This window comes from Periplaneta americana, chromosome 5 (genome assembly GCF_040183065.1).
Source record: "Periplaneta americana isolate PAMFEO1 chromosome 5, P.americana_PAMFEO1_priV1, whole genome shotgun sequence".
NCBI lineage: Eukaryota > Metazoa > Arthropoda > Insecta > Blattodea > Blattidae > Periplaneta > Periplaneta americana.
Window position 1 is genome coordinate 82,788,255 of NC_091121.1, and position 20,524 is coordinate 82,808,778.

The following is a 20,524-nucleotide window of genomic DNA, read 5'->3' on the forward strand; positions in this document are numbered from 1 at the left end:
GTGAAACTGTTGTTAGGACCATACTGGTATAGTTTGCATTTAAACCCTTTCACGTAACTTCCTCGCCATATTTTCTATTCTTGAGGTAGTTATTAATCGTCAATTACTTAGTTCCTTCAGTGTCTGAATGAATCTCCAATGTACTTCGAATACATTCACATGTACAGAGATGGGAAAAAGTAGATAAAAGTTGTATAGTCAAGAAATGTAACGAGTTCAGGACTATCAGTCTGTTATCACACTCATCGAAGATTTTACTGCTAATACTGAATCGACGTTTGTGTTCAAAGATGGAAGAATAGCAGCGTTCGATTCAGAAAGGGTAAAGGCACGATAGATGTAATTGAACTGCTACGAACAATCGGCTAAAGATACCTAAAGAAGAATAAAAAGTGTGTATAGTATTTGTGGATTTAGAAAAGGCGTTTGGCAGAGTAGATTGGAATAAACTGTTGGGGATTCTAAAGATAATTGGTGTGGATTGGAAAGAGAGGAGGCTGTTCAGTAAACTTTATATAAAACGAGTCAAATTCAGGATAAGAGAAGAAATGTCAGAAGGAAGCGAAATAGGGAGAGGAGTACGTCAAGGATGTCCTTTATCACCTACCGTGTTCAACATCTACTTGGAGGATATAGTGAAAAACTGTTTTCAGAACATGGGAAGAGTGATAGTAGGAGGAAGACGAATAAAGTGCATGATTTGCTGATGATATGGCGTTGTTAGCAGAAGACGAGACAATACCAAGAGATATGCTACTGGAGCTATATTACAGTTGTGAGTGGTATGAACTGAAGACAAATGCAAACAAGACAACTGTGTACCTACTTTTGCCCACCCCTGTATTTAAGGATGGACATGATTTCTTTCTCCTGCACAGTTTTGCATTTGTGTTGTATTTGCATGGCAAACATATATAATTTGGGCCCTGTAACGGTCGGGCTGGGTCCGTTAGTAAGAACAATTTCCGGTAAACATTGTTGAAGTGCTAACAAGTCTTGCTCCAGTTCAACGTAGTATAAAGACCCAAAAGTCAGCGACACAACTGACATCGCCTGCACCACGAGAGAAGACACTGGGATCATGAGGAAAAATACGGTAAATATCTACCTTTTAAGCCAAATTTTATTGTAACTGCTAAGGCATTATTCTGTATTTATCTTTTCTCCATGTTCGAATAATTTTAACAAGGATTTTTTAGTCTCTTTGTCTAATCTAGCGAAACAAAGAGCTAACTCATAGGAGTACCTAGATTGCTTATTACTTCTAGAACGTTTTTCCGTACTGGTTCCATGATTTCGTTACCTGGAAAGATGGTGGGGTCCACTAGCTTCCCATTGCTAGTGCATCTATGATAAGATTGGTTCCGAATAATTATGGACACATTGAATAGTGGAAGGATTAAGGGGGCTCATACAGTAGAAGTGCTGCAGATTATAAACCTTTCACAAAATCTTACATATCTCGGAGATAATTCAGTGGATTTTTCTCATTTTTGTACACAAATAAGTGGTATTTGGGCCTCTCATTTGGCATCAACAAATTTATATTTATCAAATCTTTTTTTTTAATTTTTATTTGCACAATTTAAAGGAAATAATTTGAAAATAAGAGGAAAAACATAGGCTAGTATCTTCCCAACCATTTGTCAGATTTTAATTTTCTTTTTCATTTCTGACTCCAGAAATGCAGTGTTAGAGGATGGACTACAGTGAACTTTCTACGTTACAAGGTTTTTGAATTACATTATTTTTTTTATTTTGTCGTAAGGAAAAAAGTCAGTTTTATTTTACATTATTTACTTAAAATTTGTGAAATTATGATTACATCTCTATGAAAGTGGTTATTCCTCTATAGTTTTAACGGCTACATATCTTTCCTGAAAATTTTAAACAATTTTTACAATTAGTTCAAGAGATATCTTGCTTTTAGTTTGAAAAATAGCAGCAAATTATTTCCTTTAAACTTTATAAATAAAAATAATGAACTATTAAGATAATTATAAATTTGTTGATGCCAAATGAAAGGCTCAAATGCCACTTGTTTTTATACAAAAATGAGAAAGATCGACTGAAGTATCTGCAAGTTGTTTAAAATTTCGTGAATGGTTTACAATCTGCAACATCGCTACTGTATGAGCCCCCTTAAACTTGGGAGTAACCCAGGGAAATCTGCTGCAACACACCTCTATCAATAATATATTCTTCCTCAGCACTTCAAGATTTTAAATTATGTCCCCGTTGTGGCATATGTAGGACCAACTATGTTCTTTGGAGCTTTAGCAGACGAAAATATATCTCCTTTAAAAACCGGAAGCAGTGCTGATTCAGTTGTCAGAAATGTCTTTATACTAAGCGATATAGATCTTTATAGTTTCCTTGAATTTTCATTATAAGCAAAAATAAAGTGTTTAGCCAGTTCTGATTTGTAAATTAAAGAAAGAATTGTCGCATTAAAAATATGAATTTCCATGAAACTGAATATCGGTCTTTGATGAGGTATCCAGTTTTGAAAAGGTTGTTTGGCGAGGCAATTTATGCGAAATTGGTGAGTATATTGAGGAATCGTTGTCCTTCGTACACCACTGTAAAAATAGGGTTAACGGTACGGAATTTCAGAGAGAAGAACGGAGATCAAAGCTGAACACCGTGTAGGAAGATGTATTTCTATGATTACTATAGAAAACATCGATGCCATATATTAATGCAAAACCACCAGCATAATATTAGAAGATCGAGATATTGGGCTCATACGTGTAACTTATCAGAAACTTAGAAAATTTCCTATAAACGTGTTTTCCATATCGTAAATCATGATTTGGGTATGAAAAATTTACATGGTACATGGATCCCTAAATACCTGAACGCTAATCATAAACTACTTTCATGAACATGTTACTAATCCACAATTAACTAATTATAATTTAACTTAAACACTGAAGTTAAATCATATTTAATTCGTTTGAATTACACAAAACTAATACAAAATTAAAATAAATACAATTAATTTCATTTCCAATTAAGTCATCACAGCCTTCTGAATCATAGTAAAATCGTAATTCTGAAGCTCGTATGCCCTGTCAATGTAAACACTGGTCTTTATAGTTCATTTATACAACAATAAAATATAATAAACTGAGAAACATTTATTTACTTGAGTGTTTGTAGCTTTGCAACGTAGGCATAACCTAAGATGAACTAACCCATCATAAAAAAATGTTAAATGGTTTTGACTTCAATCGGTTGTGTTCAGCATTACTTTCATATCCTATGCATTACATGCGGTGAAATGATAGATGATGAATTTTGAAACAATTAAATAAAGGCTAGTTCCATGCAGTGTATATGAATTACTATTCTAACGCCTTAAAATATAATATTATACTTTTTGTTATCCATGTTACATTGGTTGCTGTGTTTGACGTAACCAAAGATTGATTCAACGTTTCTTCAATAGTTATATCATTTAAATATGAAGTACTTATCTATCAGCTGGAAATTCTAAATCACCTTCTATACTATTCAAAACAACCCATATTGATATTTTGCTTAACCTAGACCGCATTTGGAAATCTTTCTCGTCTATTGTACTAAATAATCTTCTCTCATGGAAATTATCCTCGCTCACCTTGGTAAAAAATCATCTTCAAACATGTAATCAGCATCTTTAAATATAAAGTCTATTTTTTTCCTCGCCATGATGAAAATTATATCGTCGTTAATGCAAGATTAATTTATTTAAATGAACAAATATTGACCAATTAACTTAAAGGTAGTTTAATGAGAGCTTAAAGCCCAAATTGTGTTGGTGAAATGCATTTTCCCATTAAGTGTCAAAGATACTTTAAGTGACAATATAAGTTAAATATGTTTGCCGAAATCGGTCCTTACAGTGACAATATTTACTGTTTAAGTTGCTCTGCAGTCGTTTTAGAGAGAATCTTTCTAACTTTTGGCTGAAACATGGATCCATCATTACGATTCAGAAAAAAAATAGCGATCAGAAATAGCAATGCCAACTTTGAAGATAAAATTTTAACAGCGTGTATTTATTAATTTGTTCAATTTTAAGCACATTAAATTCAGAATAAATTAATTTAGTTGGATAATCAAAACGTTTCTTTACACAAATTTTAATTATTCGTTTTTGTAGTAAATTTAATAGGCTAAGATTAATTTTTGTGCTTCCACTCCAAACAATAACATCATATTGTTTAACAGCGTATATTTATAAATTTGTTTAATTTTAAGTACATTAAATTCAGAATAAATTAATTTAGTTGGATATTCGAAACCTTTATTTACACAAATTTTAATTATTCGGTTTTGTAGTAAATTTAATGGGTTAAGATTAATTTTGGTACTTCTACCCTAAATAATAACAACAAATTTTTTGACAGCGTATATTTATAAATTTGTTCAGTCTTAAGTACAGTCTTTAAAAAAAAAATTGTCGCGCAGATATTTTATGTCCCAGAAAGGAGATAGTGCGCATGATCAGAGGACGAGCGACCTGATTCACAAGAAAAAGATCAGTTGAGGTAATAAAATTAGTTTTGTTTGGTTGTATGTCTGATTATGAGCACTGCCCACTTTCTGCTCCTTATAAAGTAACTGTGCGACAAAACCTTTTCCTAAGACTGTACAGTAGTGGCAAAAAAAAAAAACCGGACCGATCCTTGTAGCTGATACAAAAGAATCCTGTGCTGTGTATTGTGTGAAACTGTGGTAATTTCAATATGGATAGTGAAGCCAGAGGTATGTACTGCTATTTAATGTAAAAATACGCAGTTATCTTTGCCGAATAGAGGTAGAAATGTAATATTGATTTCAGATGAAAATAAAACTCTCAAAGTTTTCTCGTCTGTAAGTTTGAGGCACTGAAGAAAACAAAAGACGGTAAGAATCGAACAAATGCAATAAATTTTTTGTTACAATTAATTATAGAAGATGGATGTGTTTTGTGGCTAGCAAAATTTGAATCTGTGACTCTGAAATCAGCTACAAGGGTCGGTCCGGTTTTGTTTTTGCCACTACTGTACATTAAATTCAGAATAAATTAATTTAGTTGGATGATTAGAATGTTTCTTTACACAAAATTTAATTATTTGTTCTTATAGTAAATTTAATGGGATAAGATTTATTTTTATATTTCCACCCCAAACAATAACACCATATTGAATAATAGATAATTGTGGTATGCACTTCGTCGGGATGATGTTTTACTGAAGTGACTTTTACATGTACTTTTAGATCTCTAAATTTATTTCCAGTAAGTTTATGTCCAAGAACTTTAAAAAGCCTTTAGTAACTTATCATATTATACTATGTGGTGAACATCTTAAAGGTTTTGATTTATTACGTTTAATTTAAAAAAATAGTTATTGCTTAATGTGTGTGGTTCACCTCATATGCGGTATGCAACTGATTTCGTCAGTCTTACGCTAGTGAGGCCAATAAACAAAATTAACAGATATAAAACTATCTGTTGTAAATATGAGTCGAAACTTAGACTAATAGAAAGTTGTTTCAAAGATTTAATATAGTAAAATTTTATTCTATTCAGGTAATAATCTGGACTAAAACTCCATATATAGTAAAGTATGTATTTCTCATGTATGTGCGTCACGTTACATCAGTTGGCATTTTAACATTTATCTTTCAATAATCGCGGAATATTACAGTGTTTACTCGAATGACAGCCGAACTAATATTTGACATCTATTTCGCATTGCTACAACCACATTTAGATGCTTATTTTCCTTGTATAAACAAGCATGAAAATAACACACTAATTTGCTCTAGACATGTTGCTCTTCTGTTAAGTTATTGACATGTGAGAAGTTCTAACGAGGAACATACACGAGTAGATGTAATAAACAAGTGCGTCTCGAGGCCTTTGTGCAAGATTGGAGAGCAAATCCAGTTTCACGAATAGAGGAAATAGAATTTCCCAGGTCGGTTTACAGTAGTTAGTTGCAGGAGCCCGCGAATTGAACTTGCTGTTAAGGAAAGCCACATGATGGTTGCACTATATTGTCTGTTCGAAGAATTTACAGTAAGATCTCTGAGTCGTCACGCAATTTTCTATTTGATCTTACTCATCTCTGGACCGTTACAGGAAACAAACATGTGTCAATTTTTCGCGGAATATGTTGATAAACTCAAATCAAACTTAATTGCAGAGTCATCACTGAAAAATGGATAAAATGTCATAACTTTGAATAATCGGAAAGTGAAATGTAAACAAAACAACAGATTCGAAGGAAGCGTGAGTTAATTGAAACTTGTGCAATATGCTTGCCCTTCAGGCAGAATAAACATTTTCTGTCCTCTTTGATTTGCATTCCGTACGTCCTTGTTTTCTTCCTTCTTCCCCCTCCTTCTCCTGCTCTCTGTTATTCTTTCCTTCATCTGTCTCCTTTCCTTTTATTTTTCTCATAATCCAAATTCATAATATTCTCTTACTTCTTTTTCATTTTAAGTGTCCACGGAAAGGACAAGCTAAGTCACTTTTTGTTTATTTATTTATTTATTTTTGGTTCCATCTGCTAGCTCATAAAGTGAACTATCTTTGTACAGCTTGATTCAGGGATTTTGCCCCCTGCAAAAAGTAAGTAGATAGACTAAGAGCGAGTTACTCATCACTAGAGACCGGATTTTTATGTAATTTACATGTTCTATTCCTTTATGTGTAGACACACAGAAACAGAAAATGTTTATGAATTGAAGCGATATTGAAGTTTCATTTTACATATTTTTACATATTTACTAGACGGGCTGATATCATCATAATTGATCGGCAGAAGGATAAGGGTGTCATTCTTGATCCCACAATCCGTTTTGAGATGCATGAGCAACATCCACAAGAGGTGTGTCGTGAAAAACAAGTCATATATGAGCCTTGTTGTCAGCATCTTGGAGCACAATACCACATCACACATTGGACAGTGTTTGGGCTCATGTTCGGTGCCCGTGGCACGATCCCACGAGAAACTTTAAATCAACTTAAACAATATAAAATTTCTGATGCAACGATTGATGCCATAGGATCTCACGTGTTAAAATCATCCTTAGCTATAATTAGTAATCATTTGTACCCAACAAAATTTTTATTGTAAATGATTTCCTACGTTTTCTTATCTTAATGTTTTTTCTTTTTCTTTCCAAGTGTCACAAAATTGTTGTGTTTACTTATTATTCTTTATGAATTGATTAGTAGGCCGATCTATCGAACCCTTATTTAGGGCGGCTTTTGTTTCTACAAATTATCTATCTTAAATATTTCGCACAATATTACATAAAAATAAATATTTTGCCATTTTGTGCTCAACTTTTTATTTTTTCCTTTTCTTTCTTTCTTTTTTTCTTTCTATAAATTAATGTATACCTATTTTTTCGCCCTTCAGTATTGAAATAAAGTGAAGGTTGTTGATATTGCATAGCTGTGACATGTTACTTGATATTAACTGATATTATTGTCGGTACGCTTTGTCAAAGTATCCAAGTGATACAGTAATTGTGCCTTGCAGTTTAGGAAGCATGATGACCACTTCGCTATTTCGGGGTCCTTTGAGGTCAGTCACTTCTTGTTTCTGTTGATTGTTGATATGTCGCAATTGCGTCGCTATCATGGGCGACAATTGAGATGAAATGAAATTGTCGGTAACATATATAATTAAACTTTGACCATTTGAAAACAATGTGATTGGCGCAGGAGAACTTAAAAGGCCTGTAGGTCGTCTTTGATCGCTGAATGTCTCTGATGATAGCGACGCAATTATACCGGTGCGCTACCTTGTTTTAACATTGAGAAGACTGCACATGTGTTCTGAAATAATTACTTTATTTAGATTTCTCTGAGAAGTCGTCTGTTGTGCATTGTAGACCAGAGAAGCTTCGTCTTAATTTCTACTTCAAGTGAAAGTGATTCTATAATGGTACCAATAGCATCTTCACTAGCCAAAAATTAAAAGCGTGGGTTGCGATGGACGAGGGATAAGGACCGACGGTAAAATTCTAGTATGCCAAGCATGTGAGAAAAAGATACGCTGTTCAATGAAGTTGCAACTGGAACAACATATACGAAGTTCATTACACCAAAGAAACAAACAGTGTCATTCTTCTAGAAAGCAATTCTATTGACGCAAATGCGGCATGAGCCTACTGCTTCGATTTTTTTTTAAGACATTTGTACTGTGATGATAACTGCAGATATACCGTGGTACAAACTGCAAGTACCAGAATATCGCTCTTTCTTGGAGAAAGAATTACCAATTAATAATTATTGATTATTAATTACATATTTATTTCATATTACATATTTATTCAATATTACATATTTACGTATATATTTCAGTATATTTTACTACATATTTATGTACATATTTCTCAATTTGATATGACATAAAAATCCGGGCTCTACTCATCACTACTGATGGGCTGGGTCCAGCGTTGCCAACTCCAGTTTGCAGAAATACACTAAACGCTTAAAAAATCCCGCTAAATATGGCATAAAACCCACTAGATTTTTAGATGTATATTACATATTTAAAAATACTAGTAATAGGATATGAATAATTATTAAACACTTACCAAAACTACAAAAGAAGAGATTCTACATCATCATTATCATCATCATTATCAACATCATCATCATCATCATCATCATCATCTTCTTCTTCTTCTTTTTCAATTTCAGCCGTAGTTTTGACAGTTGAAGCATCTGCAGTTTCTGGTCGGTATGTCTTCATTGTTCCGATTTTTGAACAATGTGTTCAGACAAGTCAAAATCATGGTAACATTTACCACACCGTGTTAGTGCAGCCTTAACTGTCAAAATTCACAGTGATATCTTTGTCCCCATTCTATTTCTAATTTTGGTTTTAATTATATTAATCTGGCTAAATAGCCTTTCTATTTCTGCATTTGACCAGGGACACACCAAAAACCGCTGTTAAAACATGGTGCGGTGTCTCCACGTGTTACGTATGATTCGGGTCTTCCCCTTCACTACAGACGAGAGGAATGTTAACACGGGGCAAAGTCGAGTTTAGTTGTTTAAAGAGAAAATAAATTCCCACTTATGTGAGCGCGAAAAAAAAAATAGATTTCCCACTGCCCACCGTTCTATAATTTTTCCCCACCGACAGAGAGAGAAAAAAACTAGATTTAGTGGGAAAACCACCGTGTTGGCAACGCTGGCTGGGTCACACAGGCCGAACAGTCATAACACCTAACAATTCCTTCTTATCATGTCGCGATACATTCTGTCTTAAAACACAATATTCGTTCACACATTTCATTACTAACCACTATGTCTGTTTACTAAACAATGTCATGATGACATATTTCCTTGACATGAGTGTCCCTCAGCTACTAGCATAGATATTATTTTCATTCTTCCTCTTCCCTCTTCCTCTCCTATGCACATTTGTGATTAAATTTCTTTCTTATGACGCAACACACAGCTCGCTCACTAGCCAAAGAACCAAGGACAGAGGCCAATAACGTTGAATCGAGCTGCAGTAAATCAGAATGACGAAACTCCTGCATTCTAACATCTATAACTTAAACGGAATTACATGTAAACTAATGATATCTTATCAGTGCATTAAATTTAAGGAATGCTCCCCTATAAATGTAAGAAAAGTGACTTAGCATGTTCTTCATTAATTCTTTTTCTTCATCAGTTCCATCTCCACTTCATCTTTCTTTTTTCCTTCTTAGTCTTATCTTTTACACTATATTCTTATTTTTTCTTCTTCCTGTTATATAGCCTATATTTCTGCGTTTTCTCATTTCATATTTACATACATTCTGAAGGTAACAAATTGTGATGCTGCAAAAAATGTTAATTATGGGATTTTCGTAGCTATTAAAACGAATTCTCTTCCAAATTCTCGTGAATTTTTCCTAAACGAATGAACAGTACTCGTGATATTTGTTTAGGCCTAGTCTATGTTTTCACGAATATAATAATATATAATAACATTAACAAGATAGGTATATAAATAATAAATATTATTTTAAAATAATACATTAAGTATTTAAATAACAAATCCAATATATTTTTTGTATAACTTGGTCATGCCCAAGGCGGGTATTTATGGAGATCGCGAAAATCACGGCATAATAGATATACAAAGGATTTTTACTAATCTTTACGAATTAAGTGATTCTGATTAATAATATGAGGATAAAACAATCGCGACAAATCGCGAAATAGAGTTCTGATAGCGAAATATGAACACATTCGCGAATTATTACTATTGCCTCGTTTTATAGCGAATTTCATATTCTGAGCTTTTTTTTTTCGGAAATTTTTTCACTTGAATTTGTTATAGGTATATGCAAGTAGGCCACATTACATGATATTCCAGGTGTTCTGATTACATTAGTGAACTCAAAAGACGGAGAATTCAACATATCACTCATAATTTGAAAGTGTTAAATTGAGGGTTGCAAGTTTTTTTTCCGATTTTAATGAATGTGTATTAAATACGGTCTCAATCCAACAAATACAGTATTGTCTACTGGCCATACCGCGCCTTTACGAGAATCCAACGAACCTTTAATATTAATTATTTGGAAAGTAATATTCATACTGAGTTAATACTCCAATTCCAAAATATTTATATTTTCTAAAATTTCTATTAATCTCCGCCAACAGTACAAGTCGATCTCCAACAATCTCCACTGACACCAACATTAAAAAACACAAATTATAAAATTAATCTCCATAATTACCTGCCCCTGGCCAAGCCGAAGTTACATTCGTCGGTATGTTCATGTTGCAGTAACATCATACACTGCCATTTGTAAACAGATTTAATAACCTAGTTCGCTATTTCGTCGCCATTCAGGAGTTGAAATGTCAATGTCGAAAGTTGTTATATAGTACTATTAAATCATGATATTAAGGATAATTTAGATTCTAAGCATTCCATAGAACCCAATAATGCGATTAATTTACCACGATTTCGGCTTACGAACAGCAGCAGAAATGGAGACTTGGCTATAACTTACCTATCTTACCTACAATTAGGGAAGTCAATATTTGATCTGTATTACGTAACTACAACACATTCAAATTATGAACTTAATATAAAGAAGCTATTGAAACACAACTGCAGGAAGATCAAACCATGGTACGAATTAACGGGAGGGATGGGAGGCATTTCCTCCCTGTTGGAAAGTTATCCCCCTCTCATAAATTTATATTTACATCCCTGCCAGGAATAATTTCTATCCCCCCCTCACAGAATATAATTCTTTTAATACAAGTATACTTTATAAAGTCCAGTATAAAGTCAGCAAAAAAATAATATTGATGTATTATCATCACCGGCAAGCTGACAACAATCAATAACTTAGGAATTCTTAGGAATTACACATCTTATCTTAAGCTTTTTCATGGATATAATTATTATTATTATAATCAAGATGCAAGACAAGCAACTCAGTGCAACCAAGCGTTGAGCCTTATCGAATGAGGATAATAATAATTTTATGTATGGTATTCTGTATCTAGGATTCTATCTCTCCCCTCATCCGAAATCTTAATTCACACCCTGGATCAAACATAAATAAGTAACATATAATTTTAAACTGTTTATGAATAAGCAACGAATTTGTAACTCCATTTCCCATTACCATTAGCAGCTAAAAGGTATATCAATAAACTCTAGCAATGCATACTATGTGTCAGTATATGTTTCATTCTCGAAAGTCACAGGTGAACTGGAGGGGTCTACTTGTAAGATATCAGCTGAATTAGCTACATCTAGATATTAGTACCTAATAAGATATTTTTCATTCACTCAGGTGACTCTGTTATGCCTGATGACGGTAGCGTCAGTGTTGTCCGTGCCAACAAGAACATCGCCTACAAAAATTAAACAAGAAGACTCCAACACACCTGAAACAACCGCACAGCAATCCTCCAGCACACAACAACCTAATATAACCAACAGCACGTTACAATCTGCTGCAGTTAAGGTTCAGGCGGATCTGTTACTACTGATTCCTGACCAGACCGGGGCTGGATTGACGTCCAGGTCCTTGGCAAACGTCGACGACGAATTCGATCTCGAGGACAAGGAAGTCGACTCGTCGGAGGAGGACGACGAGGTCATGGAGATGGCGGACACTCTCATCTTCAGACCTCTGTTCCGGTACCGCACGAAAAACGGCATAAATCGACGTTTATACAAGAAACAGAATCCCAACAGGCGATCGTCGTACCACAGACCATGTTACCCTTGCCCGCCCTACTTTCCATTCAATAGGCCTAATAATTATTATTATTAATTTACTCTTGCCGTGATGTCTCTTGAGTAGATGTCCTATACTTTTGTGTGTCATTATTTATTCTATTTAATATATTTTCTAAGGACAAAATAAGTTTTCACCTTGTTTATACTCTGTCTTGAGAGTGTATTTTCATAACAAATGTAATTAATTATATTACCGGTGGACTTACATAACATTGACGGTAAAAGAAAAAGTCGCCTATGGGTTACCCTCACTATCTCAAGAAGATTAAAGGATACAATCCAAATTCATGTGATAATGTCCGGTCAAATGTCTTAGAAATGTTCAACTCTGAAGTTTTAATTTTATGCTTTTGTATTTGCCCAGGTTTTACTGTAATAAATTCATTACTGGGATTGCCAGTCACTTATCACATTTAAGTTGAATTCTCTTATTTTTCTTATGTTTTAACATCCTTTTGTTGTTACAGTCCTTGTCCTGATTTCGTTAATTTAAAATCGATATTATTTCCTTTAATTGAGAGATGTGACATCATTCATTCATTTAGTGTTCTGCCCAAGGACAGATCTTTCACTGCAAACACAGCTTTCTCCAGTCTTTCCTATTTTTTGCTTTCCTCTTTATTTCCTCATATGATCCATATATCTTAATGTCGTCTATCATCTGATATCTTCTTCTACACTGAACTCTTCTCCAGTACACCATTTCTTCTAATGCATCCTTCTGTAGGCAGTTTCTTCTCAGCCAGTGACCCAACCAATTCCTTTTCCTCTTCCTGATCACTTTCAGCATCATTCTTTCTTCATCCAATCTTTCCAACGCAGCTTCTTTTCTTATTGTCAGTCCACTTCACTCGCTCTATTCTTCTCCATATCCACATTTCAAATGCTTTTGTGCGTATTTGCTTTGTTTCTGCACAAAACTAACCCGCAGTAAGTCTAAAATTCCACATTCAGTATTCCCAACCGAACACACATAACAATTTCCCTCTTCTTACCGCTTAAGTGACATATTGATTTTACTGCTTTAGGCTTTTAACATATTATTTCTAGAGACGTTCAATATAGTAATAATTATAAATTGGAAACTTACCACTGCAATTTCACCTAAATTGCACTGTTAATTATTGTTTTTAAATATTTGCAAAAATTAAGTAAACTCTACAACTCCACTAAAGTTACTGTATTTCTTGATGCATGTAACATTAAGGAAGCCGTTTGTTTTAACTTAGAGAGCATGATGAAAGTTGTTCAGATTGTCAATTAATATAGATAAATACAATATAATATTTGTTACTCAGTCAAATGACAAATCAATGTAAAATGACTTATATTATATGTTCATTAAGTTTTGAACACATAAATTACATATTGCAAACGTTTTCGCCCATTCAGGCATCTTCAGGCATAATTATACAACATCTCAATATCAAACTGTATAGTCATTACATTGATGGTAGATAAACTGTTTAAAATTAATTATGTACAACATCTCCATAATTAAAATGTAATGTTACAGGTCATAAAATTAAAATAATCACAGTTTGATATTGAGATATTGTATAATTATGCCTGAAGATGCCTGAATGGGCGAAAACGTTTGCAATATGTAATTTATGCAAACGTAATGACCATATAATATAAGTCATTATTTTACATTGATTTGTCATTTGACTGAGTAACAAATATTATATTGTATTTATCTACGTTTGTTTTAAGTTCGCATTTATAGACTGGGGGAAAAAAAAGACAGACGTATATCACGGCCTGCTGGAGTATAGTAAACACAGAAAACATTTTAAAGCAACAATGTTGAAGATAGATATTTTTGTTTTCCAAAATTGCCGTCATTGAACAGAAACCAAGATGGAGATTTCATTGCAACTAATTAGAAATTCCTCTTTCAGGTATGTAATAAACGATCTTCGCACAAAATAATGTACGATACAAGAGCGGTATGTTTTCTTTCAATTCTCGGAAATTAAAAAGCTCAACTACGTTTCGCTTTTTCAAACTTTTCCTCGAACATGAAAACTTCAACATACCGCTCTTGTAACGCATATTACTATTATTTGCTTCTTCACTTCGTCGTAATGTCCATGTTTCTGCCCCATTAAATGTCATACTCCACACAAAGCAATTCACTAGTCTCTTCCTTAGTTATTTTTCCAGAGGTCCGTAGACTATGCTCCTTTTCCTATTAAAAGCTTTCTTTGCCATTGCTATCTTCCTCTTGACTTCCTGGCAGCAGCTCATATTACTGCTTATAGTACACCCCAAGTTTTTGAAACTATGTGACATCCTAGGTAATTAAATGTGGAGAATTGTTCTGCCTGTTACTGACTTGATTACTACTCTTGTACTGCAATGTGTTTGACCTGTAAGAACCATTATTTTGATATTTTATTATAAAATTAATAACACAAATTTCGTAAACCTCAAACATTGTACTACCAGCAGAGATCTTCAAATGGAGAACTCCGGATCCGGACCCCGGACCCCCACTATTCATACGGTGTTAATGGTAAAAGGAAAGGAAAATAATTACAATAATAATTAAAAACAGTAAAAATATTTCACAGAGTAATGTTGGCCCATGACTTATACGTCCTCTAAATCCTAAAACAATATTTTCTCCACAGATGTATAAACATTTCAAAACAAACAGGAAAGGAAAAAAGATGTGAAAAGAATTAATGACGATTTCTCAAACGACCTCTGAGATACAGACCAGTAGGAACCAGAGATGTAGGACTACCGGAAATGAAGAGGGGAAGAGTGCTTCTCTAGAGGGTTTAAGAGGCTAGAAGGCCTGAACCTTGGAAGTGAAGAAAGAAGAATATGAATATGATTTATCACCACCCAACATATTCGGTCCTGCCGGTCCTTCACATTCCTGTATTCGGGCCACCATACCAGTCCCGTTCTTGCACTACTTGCAACATTTTTACATTAAGACATTAAGGCCCATATTCATAGACATTCTTAGCGTGGGCTTCCGGTGGATGATTAGCGAACTAACGTTTTTCGTATTCACAAACCAGTATTAGCGATATGATATGATATGATATATATGATATGATATGATATGATATGATATGATATGATATGATATGATATGATATGATATGATATGATATATAATATGATATATCATATGGTATGGTATGATATAATGATATGTTATGTGATATTATATATAATATGATATATGATATGGTATAGTATGGTATGATATAATGATATGCTATGATATGATATGATATGATATGATATGATATGATATGATATGATATGATATGATATATGATATTATATATAATATGATATATGATATGGTATGATATAATGATATGATATGATATATATATATATAATATGATATATGATATGGTATGGTATGATATAATGATATGATATGATATGGTATATGATATACATGGTACAGTCATTAAATTCTGACACTGACGCCTGAAGGGTAGGCACCCACAAGAATCTGGATGTCTCAGAAGATGCCGCGTGATACGGCGTACACTTAAACAGATCGACATCCTCCCTCAATATAGTCGCCGTTGGCCGCTATGCACGTCTGCCAACGTTGGTGTAGCTGCTAGAAGCACCGCTGAAAGATGTTGGCAGGAAGATGCCGTACGGCTTCTCTTGTGGCAGTCATGACCTTTTCGGCAGCATAAAAATTACGCCCACGTAGGATTGATTTCATGAGGGGGGAAAGAAAAAAAAACGCATGGTGCGAGATCAGGTGAGTACGGAGGGTGTGGCAAAACAGCGACCTATTGCCTTGCAATTTCCTCTTGGACAAGGATGGAGCGATGTGCAGGGGCATTGTCGTGTAGCAACAGCCAATTCTTCCTATGCCAAAGCTCAGGACGCTTACGACGAATTGAATTGCGTAAACGGCCAAGAATCTCTTTGTAGAGGATCTTGTCTACAGTTGCACCTTGTGGGATGAATTCTATATGAACAATTCCATTTGAATAAAAGAAACTGTTAAAGCATCACCTTGCCTTTTGACCTGTCTTGTTGCGGATTTTTCTCTCGTGTAAATAATGGCGTTTTCCAGGTGGCGGATTGTCGCTTCAGTTGCGGATCGTAAAGGAAACACCATGTTTCGTCTCCAGTTATGATCGGTTACAGCAGTTTCGCCTAATTTCTGACAGAACGTGACGTTTGCCCGTTGCTCAAACTGCAACATACTCGAGTTCCGACCCGCGCATTCAAATCACCGTCACAACAAAGACCGTAGTTCTGCTTACACTATATGCACGTAACTGTATGATGCTGGGACGAGAGACTAACTGACAAGGTACCATATCACGGCGCCACCTATCCGTTTTAGTGCACCACACCGCCACTATGCCCTCAGTCTCAGAACTTAATGAATGTACCACGTATTATGATATGATATGATATGATATGATATGATATGATATATGATATGATATGATATGATATGATATGATATGATATGATATGATATGATATGATATATGATACATGATATGACATGACATGACATGACATGACATGACATGACATGACATGACATGACATGATATGAATCCTGTACAAGTAATCAATCGATAACCGGAGCTAGTTTAGCACGCTCGTAGCACGGGCTAGCGAAATGTCTATGCATAGCACCCTACGTGACTGACGCATGCTCTTCATTTTCTTTAATCATCAACTGTGTCCTTCCGTGTCTATTCATTTCACTTATTATTCTCTATATTTCGTAATTTAATAACTATCAATCATTATCATATTACTATCTTATTCTATTTTGCTTATTTCTAACAGTTTTCTTTAGTATTTAATTCAGTTCCTATTTTCTTTACAATACCTTTTCATTTTCATTACTAACTCTTCCTTGTATTACTCTTACGATATAAATTGATTAATTTTCATGTTCCCTATTCCCCATTGACTTCCTTCTTTCTTCATTACTTTCTATTCCCTACTGACATATCCTAGCTAGCTCCTATTTCTAGCCCCCTTACCCTTTAATTCATTACAGTATGCACTATTCTTTGCCTTATGAAATATAAACACCATTATCTACTACTATTACTCAATCACTGCTCTTCATCTTTTCTCTATACAGATATCTCTGCTATTTTTTTTTCTCCCACTGACACACCATTTCCTTAGATTATGTATTGGGGTTTTTTACTACAACTCTCTCGTTCCTCGCTACCTGTTCTATTCACATTCTCTATACTTCCCCTTCTTTTCACTGCCCCTCCGTTTTTTCCCTTATCTTCTTTCCTTGACTCATCTTTCTTTTTCAGCTGTTGACCATCTCCTTGGGCTCGTCTGCTGACAACACAGAAGTTTCTGTTATCTATCTGTGTTTTCTGGTTCATGAAGAAGAAAGAAGAAGAAATTCTCAACATCCTCTGAGTCGTTCATAAACAGACCTGGATTATTTGTAATTGACTATACCGGTAATAAATTTCTAATGTCTGAGTACGGTATTATGTAAAATGTCTCATCTATTCAATGTTTATGCCTAGCATCTCACTATAAGAGATAGTGAATTATACCTTAGAAGTGTAGCTACTTCATAAGTGATAAGTGTAACTGAATTCTGCCACAGAGTAACAGAATTCTAAAAATAACTTGAACTATCTGGACGTATTGGAAATTAACGAACCACCTTAAAGAAACTTTTGCATCGACTGCAGTGTAATAAACTCTGTTTGGAAATCTCTGTAGTAATTATTGGAAATTAACGAACCACCTTAAAGAAACTTCTGCATCGACTGCAGTGTAATAAACTCTGTTTGGAAATCCCTGTAGTAATTATTGGAAATTAACAAACCACCTGAAAGAAACTTCTGTATCGACTGCTCTGTTTGGAAATCTCTGTAGTAACTCGGAACGCCGTCTAGGTCGTAGATGTTTATCTGTTGTCAGTATATGTGTTATTCTAAGTAGAGAGTAATAAATATTTTTGTCAGAGAGGAAGACAACTTCATATCATAACATCGTCTCACTCTTGGATAGAGAAGGTTGTTACGTTATGTTATGTTTTAATTAACGATGCTCGTAACTGCCGAGGTTATATCAACGTCGCCGGTGTGCCGGAATTTTGTCCCGTAGGAGTTCTTTTACATGCCAGTAAAGCTACTGACATGAACCTGTCGCATTTAAGCACACTTAAATGCCTTCGACCTGGATACTGTAGAGTCGGGCAAACAGCCTCTTACTCCCGCTCGTTCTCGTAGGCGAGACTAGCTGGCCGATAACGCCAGTTCCGAGAATCGTATTCTCGAGATTGGCACTCGGGAACGAGGAATACCGGGTCCCGGCCTGTTATCGCACGGCCGACTTATCGTTATGAAATGCGTACACTGACTGCCGGCTTAATTGCCGCTCATCACTGCAATTCGTGACTCTTTCTGAAATATTAATGTTCATAAAGTAATTTAAGAAGGCACAGCAGTGTGGTATGCAATAATAAGCACATTATGATTGTCGACATTCTTACAGAAGGCACACTATTTTAATGAACTATTTATTGCCTTTCCGGAGAAGCAAAATAATGCAGCACTTTCAGCCGTTACCTAATCCTAAGCTAGTCTAAAACAATAACAAGTTATGGTTGGAGCTATGATATACTTTCTCGCTATCAGCATTTTGTTGACATTCCATATTTAATCATTCGATAGTGTTTTGTATACGCTATAGTAATGGATATCACACGTCTGTATTATTATTATATTGCGCGTTCACATCTGGATGTTTCGTTGTAATGCAAGGGCATCTTCATCAGCATGGGTAATTATTGCGCTGTGTAAGGACGAAATAAAATAATACTTATTTATATTATTATAAAGGACCAGAGGCTCTGACAAAAGATATTTTTGTTTCCCAACTGATAAAATGCTGAATGTGAAATGGGAACACTTTTGCAAGGGGAAGGACAGCTTTACGAAATAGAGTAGATCCTTTCACAAATTGATCATAATTACTTACAAATGCGTTTTAAGGAACCCGGAGGTTCATTGCCGCTCACACATAAGCCCGCCATCGGTCTCTATCCTGAGCAAGATTAATTCAGTCTCTACCATCATATCCATTTTTATATTAGCTTCCCATCTACGTCTCTGCCTCTCCAAACGTCCTTTCCCTCCGGCCATCCAACTAACACTCTATATCCATTTCTGGATTCGCCCATACATGCTAGATGTTCTGCCCATTTCAAACCTCTGAATTTAATATTCCTAATTATGTCAGGTGAAGGGTACAATGCGTGCAGTTCTACGTTGTGCAACTTCCTCCATTCTCCATCCCTCTTAGTCCCAAATATCTTCCTAAGAATCTTATTCTCGAACACCCTTAACCTCTGTTCCTCAAAGTGAGAGTCCAAATTTCACAACCATACAGAACAATCGGTAATATAACTGTTTTATAAATTCTAACTTTCAAGTTTTTTGAGAGCAGGCTGGATGACAAAAGCTTCTCAACCGAATAATAACAGGCATTCCCCCCCCCCTTATTTATTCTGCGTTTCTTCCTGAGTGTCATTTATATTTGCTTTATCATAACAACAGAGAATAAAAGAGGGTTATTATTATTATTATTATTATTATTATTATTATTATTATTATTATTATTATTATTATTATTATTATTAAATTACCTAGTTACTTTATGACGCTTTATGAACTGCTATAGCTATCTAGCGTCTGAATGAGATGATAATGCCAGCGAAATGAGTCCAGGGTCCAGCGCCGAAAGTTACCCAGCATTTGCTCTCAATGGGTTGAGGCGAGAAACCTCAGCCAGGTAAAGACTGGTTCACAATAAACCGGGAACGGAAATGACAACGAGAAATAATGTTAAAATAAATATATTTAAATGTGAACATTCACAATTAACGAGAAGATTGCCGGAGCCCGGAAACGGGAACGTGAAAGTTAATTGTGAATGCTCACATTGAAATGTATTTATTTTAACAATATTTCCGTTATCGTTGTCGTTTCCGTTCTCGGTTTATTGTGAACCAGTCTTAACTTGTCCCAACCAAGATTCGAACCGGAAGCCGATCGTTTCACAGTCAGGTGTGCTAACCGTTACTCTACAGCGATTATTATTATTACTATTATTATTATTATTATTATTATTATCATTATACCATTATTATTATTATTATTAGTACTGTTATCATCATCATCATTATCGTAATCATTAGGATGATTAAGATTATGATTATCAGGATTATTATG

At 34.7% G+C, this 20,524-nt stretch overlaps 1 long non-coding RNA gene across 1 annotated transcript; it reads left to right on the forward strand.

Annotated features, from left to right (window-relative positions):
• The first annotated feature begins 981 nt into the window (after positions 1-981).
• On the forward strand, positions 982-12,692 carry LOC138699912 (uncharacterized). The gene is made up of 2 exons (XR_011332129.1): positions 982-1,096; positions 11,824-12,692. It is a non-coding gene; the product is annotated as an uncharacterized lncRNA (long non-coding RNA).
• Positions 12,693-20,524: the final 7,832 nt, after the last annotated feature.